Source organism: Lacerta agilis, chromosome 6 (assembly GCF_009819535.1).
Source record: "Lacerta agilis isolate rLacAgi1 chromosome 6, rLacAgi1.pri, whole genome shotgun sequence".
Taxonomy (NCBI): Eukaryota; Metazoa; Chordata; class Lepidosauria; order Squamata; family Lacertidae; genus Lacerta; species Lacerta agilis.
The window spans coordinates 37,265,214-37,279,019 of record NC_046317.1 but is presented as its reverse complement, the minus strand read 5'-3'; the positions used below and the strand labels follow the sequence as shown (position 1 = coordinate 37,279,019).

The 13,806-nt window shown below is 42.7% G+C and overlaps 1 protein-coding gene across 9 annotated transcripts in view; it reads right to left on the bottom strand.

Moving 5' to 3' along the window:
- The window catches only part of DAB1 (DAB adaptor protein 1), a 561,275-nt gene that overhangs the window by 396,410 nt on the left and 151,059 nt on the right, over window positions 1–13,806 (bottom strand). The gene's annotated exons all lie outside the window — the stretch shown is intronic.

The window sequence follows — 13,806 nt, the reverse complement described above, 5'->3', positions numbered from 1 at the left end:
ATTGGGGCTGGTGGTGCGGCGCACCAGGGCGCAATGGGCCTGGAGGGCGCCTCCGCCCTCCAGCCCCGCTGGCAGCGCCTGCCGGCAGCACCCTCTAACTCCCGGCAAGGGAGCTGGCCGGCCCACGCCATGCCCTCTGGCTGCCCAGCAGAGCACAGGAGCTCTGTGCGCCCTTCCAGCGCTTCCGGGACGGGAGGCGAGGGCAGCCGGCTCGCGCTCCCGGGCAGCTCGCGCTCCGCGCACAGCCGGCCGCCCGCCCGATGCAGTGCGAGCTGCCCAGCCGCGCCGCGCCGTCCAGCTGCGCGCGGGAGCGCGAGCCGGCCGCCCTCGCCTCCCATCCCGGAAGCGCTGGAAGGGCGCGCAGAGCCCCGCGCCGCTCCAGCGCCACGGCCCCTCATCCCCCGCTCACCCACCCCCCTCCCAAGGGGCGGCAAGCGCGGGAGGCAGGCGGCGGAGAGGCGGCATGGCGGGGGCGCCGGAGGGATAGCCGCGCCAGGGCGGCAGATCCCCTTAAGACGGCTCTGCCACCACCTTTTTTGAGTAATCTTAGTTATTCATGGTACAGTCTGTGTCATAGAGAAGGAGAGGCCAATCCCTGGCCCAGAGGCTTCATCAGGCCCCTAAGCAGGGGGTTTTCTGTCCCTCCAGGACTCCACTGATTTTGGTGGCAGCAGCAAAAATTAAATTAATTAAATTAAAGCAGATGCAATATGCGGAGTGGGAAATCTCAGCACCTTGATGGGACTGCAACATGCGTCATCCCTGATCATTATATTAATCATCTGACAAGTGGGAGGGGGCAGTAACCCCTTTCCTCAGCTGATCTGACCATGGTTTAGTGTTATGCCCTAATTCAGCCATTATCTCCATTGTACAAAATTGCACTCAGCATGACTTTGCCTGGTATAAGTGGTTTTGTAGTAGATTGTTTTCTATAAACGGAGTATCACACATTACGTGGATTCCAAATAGCTGAGAGGAAAGGATGCACTTGGTGTGCACTGATAAATTAAAAACGAAAGTACTGTATGCTGTGAAAAGCCAAGAACAAACCATAGTTTTCCACATGTCTCTGTTTGCTGCAGCCCAAGTCTGCTCTGTCTATGTAGATATGTGCCAAGCCCCACCAGACATGGAGAGCTTGGCCTTGATGAAATAATTTTAAAATCACAGTGGGTGCTGTCTTTGAGCTGAGTTATTAGTAGTCAGGCCACTATTGCAGACAGTCTTTGCACTATCTTGAAAGTGAATATGACCCTAGATAAACGGAGAGCTAACAAAAACAGCTATTTCCCCCCAATCATAGCTGCATTATCAGCACCCAAGAGTTATTCTGCTTTCCTTACATTCAACATTTTACAAAACATATTGTTAACAGAGAGGGAAAGTAATTCCTGGACAAATGGGAGGTTATTGGTAAAGCATGAAAAGCATTTGAATGAAGCCAAGCCACAGAAATCTGCAACTCTTGCCTTTCTGTGTTGTTATTCATGTTGCTTGCACTCTTCCCCTGCTCTAAGTAAGATGGTCATCCCAGAATTCCCTGCAGCATTTTTCTGATGTAATGTATTCTATTCATCCCTACATGCATTACGTTATCAGACAGTTGCAGCCTCCTGTGTCATTCCAGAGTGTCCTGAGCTAGCAACTCTACACTGACATGATGTAGTCTATGAATATAAAACATTGGTAGAGAAATTAAGCTATATCTGAAAGGGAGCTCTAGCATACCAATTATAAGGGCAAAAGATTTCTTTCCTTCTCAAAGAGGGTACTTGCTTGATAGTCCCTGGACTATATTGGTGGCTGGCCATTCTCACGCAGCAGCTTGTACTCTTAAGCTGAGTTCTGCACCACTGCTTCTAATTGTACATTTTGCTCTTTCTGTATTTGGGTTTCTCCCTTGTCACTTCCCATTCTTTGTTCCTCTGCTGCCCTGTGAATGTTTGCAAGGCACATGCAGAAGGTTCAGCACAGGAGTATTTAAGGTTCAAGAAGCCAAGGCCCAGAGGTCAAGAATGGAATGGGGTAGATTTCTCACAGATAGATTTCTTTGTAGGCATTGGGGATTGGCAAATCTGTTAATTTCAGTTCCTATCAGGGTTTTTTTATTTTTCCAATCATAAGTTCAGTTTTCTACATTTCAACATCTGTTTTTCACATGAAATTTCCCATAATATATATGCATTTCTGCAAGCAATTTTCCCCAATATAACGCATTTTGTATATTATTTTCACCAATATATGCCTTTGTACACATACATTCCCTTAGTATATACATTTTTGTATGCATCATGCTGTGTTTCAGTTTACATATTGTTTTGTGAAGTGCAAAATAGGTATATTCACAAGTTAACTAAGGGCTTGTTCACACTTTTTGTCCCGTGCTCTCCTGGCCAGGTCCAAGTTATCTTTTTTCCTCCCTGGAGATTTCCCCTGTGAAAATCTGCTCTTTAAAGCTAAAGCACAACAAACAGAAATTGGGGTTTTCGGCCGATTGCCATTTGCTCTGTTTCAGTGGCAAAGAATGGGTTTTAATGGCAAAAGCTCCAGAGCAAAAGAGAGAAAAAAGTATTGTCTGGACTTGCAGCTTTAAAACGTGGACAGTGCCTGGAAAGCACAGAGGAAAAGTAAGTGTGAATAAGCCCTGAATGCACTTCTCCTTCGTGCATAGTAGCCATTCCAGTTTGCCATTTCAATAAGCAAATTGAAGGAGGCCATTTTTCTCATTTGCATCCCATCTTTCTTCCATCCTTGAACTCCCCATTGTGTGCATAGTGTATTCAGCAGCTGAACAATCTAAGACCCACTTAGCTTCAGCAAAGCTCACACCCCTTATGAAATCTGTTCAGGCTTTGCAAGTGGACATGGTGGGAAAGTTAGTCTGCCTTAAATATGGCATTGTCTTTCCCCATAATGCACCTCAAAGTAGAACTACTTTCTGACAATGGATAATGATATGCACAAAGAGCTTTAGGAGAAAGTTTGAATGCGTAAGTACTGAGTAACTCTGTGTATGATAATGGTTAATAAGACTCAATCAATGTGAGGTGAAGTAATAGTGTTTTTCTCTCTATTCCAGGGGGTAGGGAACTGTTTTCAGTCCAAGGACTGCATTCCCTCCTGTGGAAATGCCATGGAGGGTAGGACCAGAGGCAAAAGTGTGTAGATCAATGAAGTGACTCTTCCATCTGAATGTACTGCATGGTATGTTTCAGCCATGCAAAGCCATAGGTTTCTAAACCTTTCCCCAAGATCACACACACACACTTCCACAACCTCCTTCCAGGTAAGGAAGAGACATTATCACAGTTCAATGGCATAATTTCAGCCAAGCAAAGAGATAGAGGAGGGCATGAAGGAGTGTTGATGGGGGGGGTTACAGCCTAGGGAGCAGAGAGACCTAGGGAAAGTCTGAAACACTAGAGAGGCAGGCCTGGATAACCACATTCAGCTCCTGGTCCTGAGCTCCCTTCGTCCTGCTCCATACAAAATACAACATCCCCAAGTGATGTATACAATGACTTTTTGCAGGTAGTCAGCTAGGTGGACCACAAAACCTACTCTGATTCTGTGCTAAACATAACCCTATTTGGACTGAACATAGTTAAACGTCCATTGGGGATACTGAAATGGGGAATGAGGCTTGCACCTGTCACGTTCACTTTCAACAGCTGAAAAGTGCTATAGTCAGCCATGTGAGCAACCAGCATAGGCTGTAGAAGTGTGCCCACGAGTACTGTTGCATCAGATACACCAAAATAAGGCATTTCCTCTGTTTGAATCAGCTGGACATGTCCTCAGATTACAGGATGCTATCAACTGCACCAGATACTAAACCAGTCTAATCAATAGTCCCTTGCCATTCTCTAATTTCCATATTCATGTCCTCAAGGAAGCTTTCCATGCATAACTGAGAGGTACACCATTTACTCCCCCTAACAAGGGCAACATTCCTTTACTAATGCAATCAAAACATGTTAACAGAGAAGAAATTGTAGATCCTATCACATTAGAGTAACACTACACTAGTAGTGTTTTCAGCTGTGCTTCTATATCCACTAATGTGACAAGGAATGTGCTAGAAAGCTCTCCTCTTTTGTGTGTGTGTTTAGTAATTTCAATGAATATGGAACAAAGCTGGAAGCATTGTTATTATCACAATATGATGTGGTAATAGCTTGAACCAAGTACAATTAAGAACAGCATCGGGTTTTTCAGCTCAGCTTGTGTAAATGAGGAGATTCAGACATTAAGAATTGGAGGTATACTGTGGTGATAATATTTTCGAGCGTCTCGGAAGCCGAATGTTTCGGTTTTCAAACGCCGAAAACCCGGAAGTTTTTGAACGCGCCTCAGAAGTCAAATGGCTTCCACTGCATGTACATGTTATTTTTTTCAGTTTTCTGCAGACTGCCCTTTGCGCCTCTGTTTCGAACATTTCATAAGTCGAATGGTCTTCCGGAACGGATTACGTTCGAAACCGAGATACCACTGTAATTCATGTTTATACCACAGATACCTTAGGTGTGTAGTGGGAGGAGATTCATCCAGAACACACTTTCATCATGTGAAGCCTGTCACTGATACCAAGTAATTCAAACAAGAATTTAGAATCTATTAAATCAGAGTAATGGCATTTTGAGATATGGACAGAACATGCTTGGGAAGATTGTATAAGATAACAGACACCTCACTTTTTCAGAAAATATGGAACAATGAAGGAGTAGAGAAAGAGGAAGACAACATCCTAGTATAATGGTACACCTATATAGTACTAAATATTTCCAATAAAGGCCTCATTCACATGTCAGGTTAAACCATAGTTACGCTTAACTATGGTTTAAAGGTGAACACTCATTGTGGTTGTGCAAAGGGTGACAACTGAAGCCGCTTTGTTCCTGCCTTCTTCTACTGCACTACTGGGAGCTAAGCCATGGGTTTGGGTTATCTCTTCCCTAAACAAACCATGAGTGGTAACCCATAAAGAATCTTGCTTATATCTCATGGATGGTTTGGGCTGACAAACCATTGATATAATGCTCAGGCAACCATAGCTTCACTTTGGTAACACAGCACAAGCAGGGGTGGAGCAAAGTGGTCACAATTTTTTCCCCATGCATCAGCACACTGTGCATTTATCTTTGAACCACAGTTAACCTTAACTCTAGTTTAAAGGGATACATGAACTTGGCCACTGACTCTTCTTTGTAGTGGAATTTAATCTCTGGATTGCAAACTCACAGTATTAAGCACTGCTTCCAATATGTCTCCCTGTCTCCAGCAAGATGGCTATTTTTATATATTAGCTCTCAAAATATAACCATTTTTCCTTTGGGAATATGTTTGCAACACTTTATGAAGCAGGGAATGCTGGCTTCCTTCTTCTCGGTACTATGCTGGTTGGTATCTTGAATTATGTGCCTCTGGTGGGGCATTGCAGGGGCCAAAGAGCATTCGAATTAGAAGGCAAACTATTGTATCACAGGAGGCTAGAGGAAAGAAGCGAGTGACTCTTTGGGTTGACAGGATAGAAGGAATGCTGGTGTAAATGTAATTATATCCTGTAGCATTAGATTGTCTTTAAAACCAGGGTGCAAAGAGCGAGGGTGACTATCATCGGGCAAACAAGAGAACAGAAAAAATGAAGTTAAAATAAAATAAGGGCAACACACATTCCCTCATCTCCTCTCCTCTCCATATTTAAGCTAGTTGATTATTAACATACATGGATCTAGATAGATATAGATATAGATATAGATATAGATATAGATATAGAACAATTTTGGTAAAAGCCATTTGGCAATATGTGAAATGATGGTTCTTCCACAGGATAACAAATTGAAAATATCATTTTTTTTCTCCTCATTCCTGATCTGCATTGCTTTTTCTCTTACTAATACCCATATCTACCCTTACTGGTGAAGCAATGCTCACCAGTAATAAAGTCTTGCAACCAGAGGGACCTCTGTGCTGAACATTATATTCTTCACAACTGTGGGAGGCATGTCATCATTTCTGTCATTTTCTTACAGATGCTGGCATGGAGCTCCAAAACAGTATCTCCTATAAGACCACTCAATGTTCAAGGCCAGAATACTCTTCAACATATTAGGGGGGAGGTGGAGCAGCTTTCACCTTCCTGTGACTTCCACTGCACCCGTTCTCTGGAGAGTGAGAGATATGCGCATAATTTCATGGATGACACTTTCCAATTTTCAGTGCCGTAGACACCCACCACCAGCTTATTCTGTATCCTATTTATTTCACAGAACCATGTTCAACCTTTGTATGAGCAAATCCCACACAGGAACACAAGAACTAGCTGGAGATGCTTTTGTTGCACCAAATAGAAATAAGAATGAACGAAAAGTTTACAAGGGGGGTGGAAAGGAAACTAGTTTTGTGGATTCTGGGCAAACCTCAAGCTTGCATCTTGAAGAAATGTTAACACTTTAATTACATTGCCTGATAATTCTTTAAAGACAGGGTACTCAGGCTGTCATGAGAAAAATGAGTTGGAATTCTGCATGTTTCATATTGGTGTCTAGCTTTCCAGAGAGAGATTGGGACCACAATACCACCGCAATATTTCTTCTTGAAGCACCTCCCAAATTTCTCTTCAAGATAAATTAGAGGGGCACGTACAGGGAGTGCCTCCCTCTTTGCCTCCTCTGCCCTCTCCTCTGGCATATAAAAGGAAAACCTAATCTATAAAACACACCAGGAGGACTGATAAGAGGAGGAAATTTATTTACCACATGTCCACAGTCTTAGAGCAACTATATGTTCGTGCATAATTTATTGGCTACTGCCACCAAGTTTGTTGTTATGTCCTGAACATCTATTTAATGGTTACAGATATGCTCAGTTTTCTCTCTGCTTCATTTTCCAAAGAGGAAAATAACATAAAAAGAAATAAGCTGGTGGGGAGCAGGATGAAAACATTGTCTAATGGTAGGGGCATCTCTCACTCTATGCTTCCTATAGCCAAACTACAGAAGATCAGAGGGTAAGGTAAAGGACCCCTGGACAGTTAGTCCAGTCAAAATGAGTATGGGGTGTGGCACTCATTACACTTCAGGCTGTGGGAGCCAGCATTTGTCTGCAGACAGCTTTCCGGGTCATGTGGCCAGCATGCACAAACTGCCTTCTGGCGCAATGATACACGGTGACAAGTGCCAGAGCACACTTGTGTGTTGCCAGTTACCTTCCCACCACAGCAGTACCTATTTATCTACTTGCACTGATATGCTTTCGAACTGCTAGGTTGGCAGGAGCTTGGGAGAGAGCAACAGGATCTCACCCCGTCTCGCAGATTCAAACCCCACTCCCTTTAAGATCAGAGGAACCCCTGCTAAGAGGTATACGTATAAGAAACAATACCTTAGACAATATGTTCGGCTCACAATACTAAGGGTAGTTAGCCTTGATTGATTGATTGATTGATTGATTCAAAAGCTTTAGTTTCCTTTGCCTGCCAACTGATTCTGTCAACTGATTTTGGAATTCTGTGCTGGGGAACAATTGCCCTCGATCATCTGGAGCTTAAAAGAAGCAGTAAGGACGCGGGTAGCGCTGGGGGTTAAACCACAGAGCCTAGGGCTTGTTGATCAGAAGGTCGGTGGTTCGAATCCCTGCGTTGGGGTGAGATCCCAGTGCTCGGTCCTAGCTACGTGCCCACTAGTAGTTTGAAAGCACGTCAAAGTGCAAGTAGATAAATAGGTACCCCTCTGGCGGAAGGTAAATGGCATTTTCCGTGCGCTGCTCTGGTTCGCCAGAAGTGGCTTGTCTGCTGGCCACATGACCCAGGAAGCTGTCACTGGCTCCCTCGGCCCAGTAATGCAAATGAGTGCTGCAACCCCAAAGTCGGACATGACTGGACCTAATGGTCAGGGGTCCATTTACCTTTTTTAAGCTTCTTCCACCACCCCCAGCACTATGCATACCTGTAGTAGCTAAAAGTTGAAGGCTTGGAATATGCAAATGAAAGGGATTGCCTACCCACACTCATATAAACATGCATATGCTTGATAGTGGATTAACATAAAATGGGAGCAGTGGCCTCGTAATGGTACAATGCAATATTGTATGTGTAACATGTATATGCATGTATGTACATGGAAATGGCTTGACTTAATTCACTGCTTTTGTCATTTGGAAGGCAGGGGTGTGCCTGAATACTTTCTTTTTAAAAAAAGAAGGTATTGAAGACAATAGAAACACAGAAACATCTTCCATTGTCAGATCCCTGCACTCTAGAAATGTTTTAGCATAGAGTTTGACCATAGGGATATTGCTGCTTTCCAAAACACCTCCCCCATCCTGTGAGTGTGTCAGAGATTCTTGCTCCCTGTATTTGAAATCTGACCAAAACATCAGATAGGGAGCAACCCTAAATCACACATAATGATGAACACAGTCACTAAATCAGTGGGACGTGTAAGGCTCTTTAAGGCTTCCCTTCCTTCCTTCCTTCCTTCCTTCCTTCCTCCTTCCATATTTCAAAGTGGCACTCCTAAATTCAATCCTGAGTTTTTTTTGTAAACCACTTTGAGGTCTTTTTCAAAAAAAAAACAAAACAAACCATCAATCAGTATTTAACTTCATGAAATAAATCAATAAAATTACACCAGGATGTGGAGAATACTATGACCACAGCTCTTTCCCTGCCCCACTATCCATCATTTGTAGCACTTGCCAGGTTGGGGTGTGTGTGCACTGCATCCTTCTCTTAATGCTATATAATGCAGAACTAGGGAAATTGGCCCTCCATATGTTGTTGGACTCCAGTTCCCATCATCCTCTGCAGAGGGCCAATGATCGAAGACAATGACAACTGTAGTCCAGTAACACCTGGAGTGCCAAGGGTTCCCATCCCTGCATAATGATTCTCTCCAACTCCCCATTTCACACTCACACATCTGTCCATCCCATCTAGGCTCAGTATCATCTACGCTGACTGGCAGTGGCCCTCTAGGGTTTCAGACTGGAGTCTCTCCAAGGAGATCTGGGATCCTGGAGATGCCAGAGTCTGAATCTGGGAACTTCTCCATTCAAGGTAGATGCTCACTGAGCTATGACCCTTTCCCACTCTACTCCACATAGAAATATTGTATATGAACAATGCATTATTATTTTTCCAGGAGGATCTAAACTGTATCATAAAACATTAAGTGGACCCAAAAGGTACCTGGATTTTAGAGCGCCTTTTAAAAAAAGTTACATTATGTTGTATTTCCCATCCTCTTGCAAGGAGAGACACAACTTGTGGAGAACCGTATCTGCTGTTTGCTTCACACGCCCCTACCACAAATTTAGGGGGAAACGCATAGTTAGGTATTTAATTCCTGTTAGCATTCACGGGTGCTATGAGACCAATAACAAATATGTCTGAGTTAAGGATATGTCCCAGTTGTCCCACCACCTGTTGTTTTATTGGCTACAGATACTGATCTTAACTACTGTTTGAGTAATGATTTCTTTCCTAGTGTGATCCTGTTGGATATAAAACTAACAAACTCCAGGCGTAGTCACAGAATTATTAGGATAAAAGGATAAAATAGGAAGTCAGAGACAGCAGCCCCACCACCCTGCTACATGGAAGGATTTACAGGGGTGTTGAGAACCCTTCTCATGTATTTTGGTGTGTGAGAACAGTTGCAATAGTCTTCCTTTCCTTACCATTAACATAGCATGTGGGAGAGGTCCATGCTTTAGCTCATCTCAGAAGTGAAACAGGTGTGTGTGTCTTTCTGTGTGGCTTAATATGCTCACTTATTTTAAGACGAAAGGCGGTAGGAGCCTACCATTTAACTAGGAGTTTCAGTTTTTAACTTTTTATCCATGGCATTTTAACAAAGAAGAAAAAAAGAATTTAGAACATTAGTTTTCAAGTTTATTCTAAAAATTAATTTAATGGAAAAATTTATACACACATACTGTATACACTTAAATAGGCTTTAGAATGTCTCAAGTTTTTGCTGCCTGTCTCCTTGAATTACCTCTTGACTTAGATCAGAAGTGACTAACTCACAGCACATAGATTTTTTTTGTGAGGCCTCAAGACCCTCCCCACAATTTCTTTAAATTGTCATGTTGATTCCATTTTTTCTGGGTCCCCAAGGCTCCCCCCCCCCAATTTTTCCAACTTTAGTTTAAAAATATATGGACTATTCCTATAGTTCAAATGCTGCAATGGAAGAAAGTTTTTTGTGGTCCTCCAAACACACCTGTGGTGATCACACAGGGTCCCCGGACGTTTCACCATCTATTGATCCCTGTGTCACCACTTTATTTCTCGCTGCCACCAACCAGACCCTACCTGGTAAAATACTGAGTCCAGTCAGGGTTAAATTGTAACATAAAACTTCTGTTTATTTATTGTAGTTTAACAAGCTTGTGGTTTCATAAACGATCTCAGGCAATTACAATCATGGGGTGCCTATCCAGACCTATAACTTCCTCTCCCTGCTGTCACTCCCTAAACCACCTCTCCGCTTTTTACTTGTCTTCTTAGCTCCTAACTGTTCCTGACTCAGCTTATTCTGCTACACTAACTCAACCTACCCACAGACTCTCTCCCAATTCACTCCCACTCCAACCAACCACCCAGCCCACCAATGAACTCCTCTCGCCTCTCCCAGAGCTGGTTTTTTAGTCCCTCTGACTCCCCCCCCCCCGGGTTCTGATTGGGTAACCTGATTAACTATTTCACCTCCAGGGCTCTCATATGTTAACGTCACAATGCCCTCTCACCATTTGTCCATTTAAAAAAATCAACTTGCTATCTTTGTGTTTTTTTTAACTGATTGCTTCCATAAGGTGCCTCACAGAATGCAAAACTTTGCCCTTTGAAAGTTAAATATTAAAATTAGACACACCCATGCTCTAACTGACCAAGGGTCAATGTGGCCACTAGGCAGAAAGAGTGCTTAATATGGAATAATGGCCCACAAGCAACCACACCTTGACAAAATAATCTTGACAAAATAATCTCATATAATCTGTGAGGCCCTCCTTCTTCCTGAGATACAATCCCACCACTGGTTCATCCCCACACCAGGATTCCCCTCCTTAAAAGCATAAGAAAGATCAATGTAAGAAGGAGCTCCAGCATCCACTATGTACCACTTTGCCTGCTTAATCACATGCACAGATAACAGAAGGCAGCAAGAGCTGGTGTTCCTGCTTTCAATTTTCTTTGCCTATCTCATTTAAACTATGTTCAGTGGACAGTGGATGTAGTATTGTTTGGCGAAAACAGCAGGATAGGCAAAGCATGTAAAAAAACCAAAACCTTCATTGTAAGCGTATGCCAGCTTTTAAGTTTAACAAACAGAAAGTCATGTAGAAATTCACATATAAAGAGAGCAAACTTGAATGACAGGTGCATGTAGCTGATAATGGGGAAGGGGTGTGGTGTCATGTGGCCAGAGAAAGACAATAATCACTAAGTAAGTTGAATGTCAGAGGCATTGCCACACCTAATTTAAGCACTCATGCCACTTTCCTCCGTCTCCAATTTGATAGGCTTGCAGGTTTTAAGGAGTTCAAAACCTGCCAAGAAAAGTGGGGCTAGTATGCACACTGTCATTAATGATGCCATTATCAAAACTTAAAATGCTTCAAAATTGTGAATAGGAAGAGTCCTTGAAAGGGAGAAATGTTCAGAAGACACTGCATTCATGGTGTTTTTCTCAAACCAATTAAATCAAGAACATCCAGGAATCTGAAACCAATTTAATTACATCTTCTTGAAAGGTGCCTCAGCAGGAAAATGTTGGATGATCTTGTTATAGACTATGGCCACTGGCCGCCCACGATTGTAAGTCTTTTGGGGGGGACACGTACCCATCTTTTGATTATGTTAGTCTGAAAAATATCATGTACCTTGGTGACATAATGGTAGTAGGAAATGGCAAGGTACTGAAAAATATATAAGATATAATGATGGGCTGGAATAACTTTGGCACATCTAAAATTGCCTTACAGCAATTCAGACGATGGGTCTACTTAGTTCAGTGCTGTCTGCAGTGGCTCAGCATAGCAAAATGCGGTTATGAACATTTAGCAACTTTCTATGAATGTATCATTAGATCAGTCTGGCTGACAGTGGGTGATACTCTTAAGGGGAAATGTTGCAAGACTCCACTGCCAGCCCAAAAGAGGAATGAATTTTCTATCATGTTGTTTTTATCTGTATAAAGGAATTAGCAACATGTTTGCAAGCAAATCTACATGCAAATGTTAGAAATGTGATAATGGAGAAGTCTGAAGGGAAAAATCATTGGGGTGGGCTAATTTTAAAACTATATATGGTGGCTGGGGGTCATGCAGAATGTGAAATGCTGAGCAACGAGTGACCTTTATTAAAAACTTGGTTAGCGCATCTGCTTTGGATGAATGCGGCATCTTTCGCAATTCAATAATGAAAGATGTGAAGGATTAATCTGTCTCTCAAAATCTTCCAAGCAGAGCAGGCAAAAAGACCTTCTGATATTCATTCAAATCAAACTGTGGCATCTCTTTGATGGTATTTGCTGCCCTTCAGGTTTGCCTTTTAATAATACTGTAGCAGCAGGTATCGGTCCCCACCCCCTTACAGATCTTTAGGAGTTACAAAAGCCCCTCAGACTCTAAGCGTAAAATTGTATACAAGATTGAATTCAGACCACTGATACCTGCAACCAAATCATGTTTTTGTTTTTTCTAAACACACACACACACACACACAAGCACAGGAACTTCGGAGTGTTCAAGATTGAAGCTTCAGACTCTTTCAGATAATGACATTTTATTTCTAATGCCAGTGGCAGACAGACATTACCAAGAAAGGGAAAAGAAACCCTAAAGTAAAAAGTCAAATATCTTTCCCCATGTCGTTTCTAAATAACACTGTTACATCTTTCTTTACAGGTTTGTGCATTAGTTAGTTAGGGTATCCAAGCGCACTGCCATCCCTCCAGTTTTGTCTCAAAACACATTGCCCCTCGCCTTTGCCCATGGATCTCTTCCTCTCTTCTTGATCATTATGATCTATAGCCCAAGATTTAGAATTGTGACTTTAAAAGTAGGAACATATGACGTCACAGCAAATACCTTAGATTGATAGCTCTAGTTTCCTAGTGACTACAGAGAATTTTATAAATGAGAAGAAACTTGCCTACAACTCCCCTTGAATAAATTTGCATCAGGGATATAATTTGTAAATATATATATCTGTTTATGGATTATTCACAGTGCAGAACGGTTATGGGGTAGGTTTTTCAAATCACAACAGGGAGCTGGGAATGGAAGCCTAATTCATTATCAATGGGATTCGGTGCTCCTCAATCTCATAGGTGCTTTTGGAAGATCTCCCTAGAACCATAAAATGGTATTTATTTTAATAGCTCTGCTCCTGAAGTTAAGGGAAGGATATACTAGCTACATGTACAGTTGTGCTATGGGCTTTTACATCCATTTCTTTTTTGTGGTTTCTGAGTTTGGAGGTTCTTTAAAATTCCAGCTCAACAATTTGTTCTGATTTGTGTATCGGGAGTGCCAGTTTCATGAATAATTTAGAATGTCTGAGCTTTTTTCCAATAGACTTCAGTACAAACTCCTAAATATGTTATATCTATGATTCACCTGAAACCAGCCCTACCCTGCGGCTACCACCACAGGAAGCAGTTGCTAGGGGGCAATAGTGGTAGCTGCCCCAGCTGCTCTTCCTGAGCCCCCTACTACACAGCCTGTCCCTCATCTGCACAACTACCCTGAAGCTTCTGATGCAGTGGAAGACACCATCCCTTGCCGGCTTTG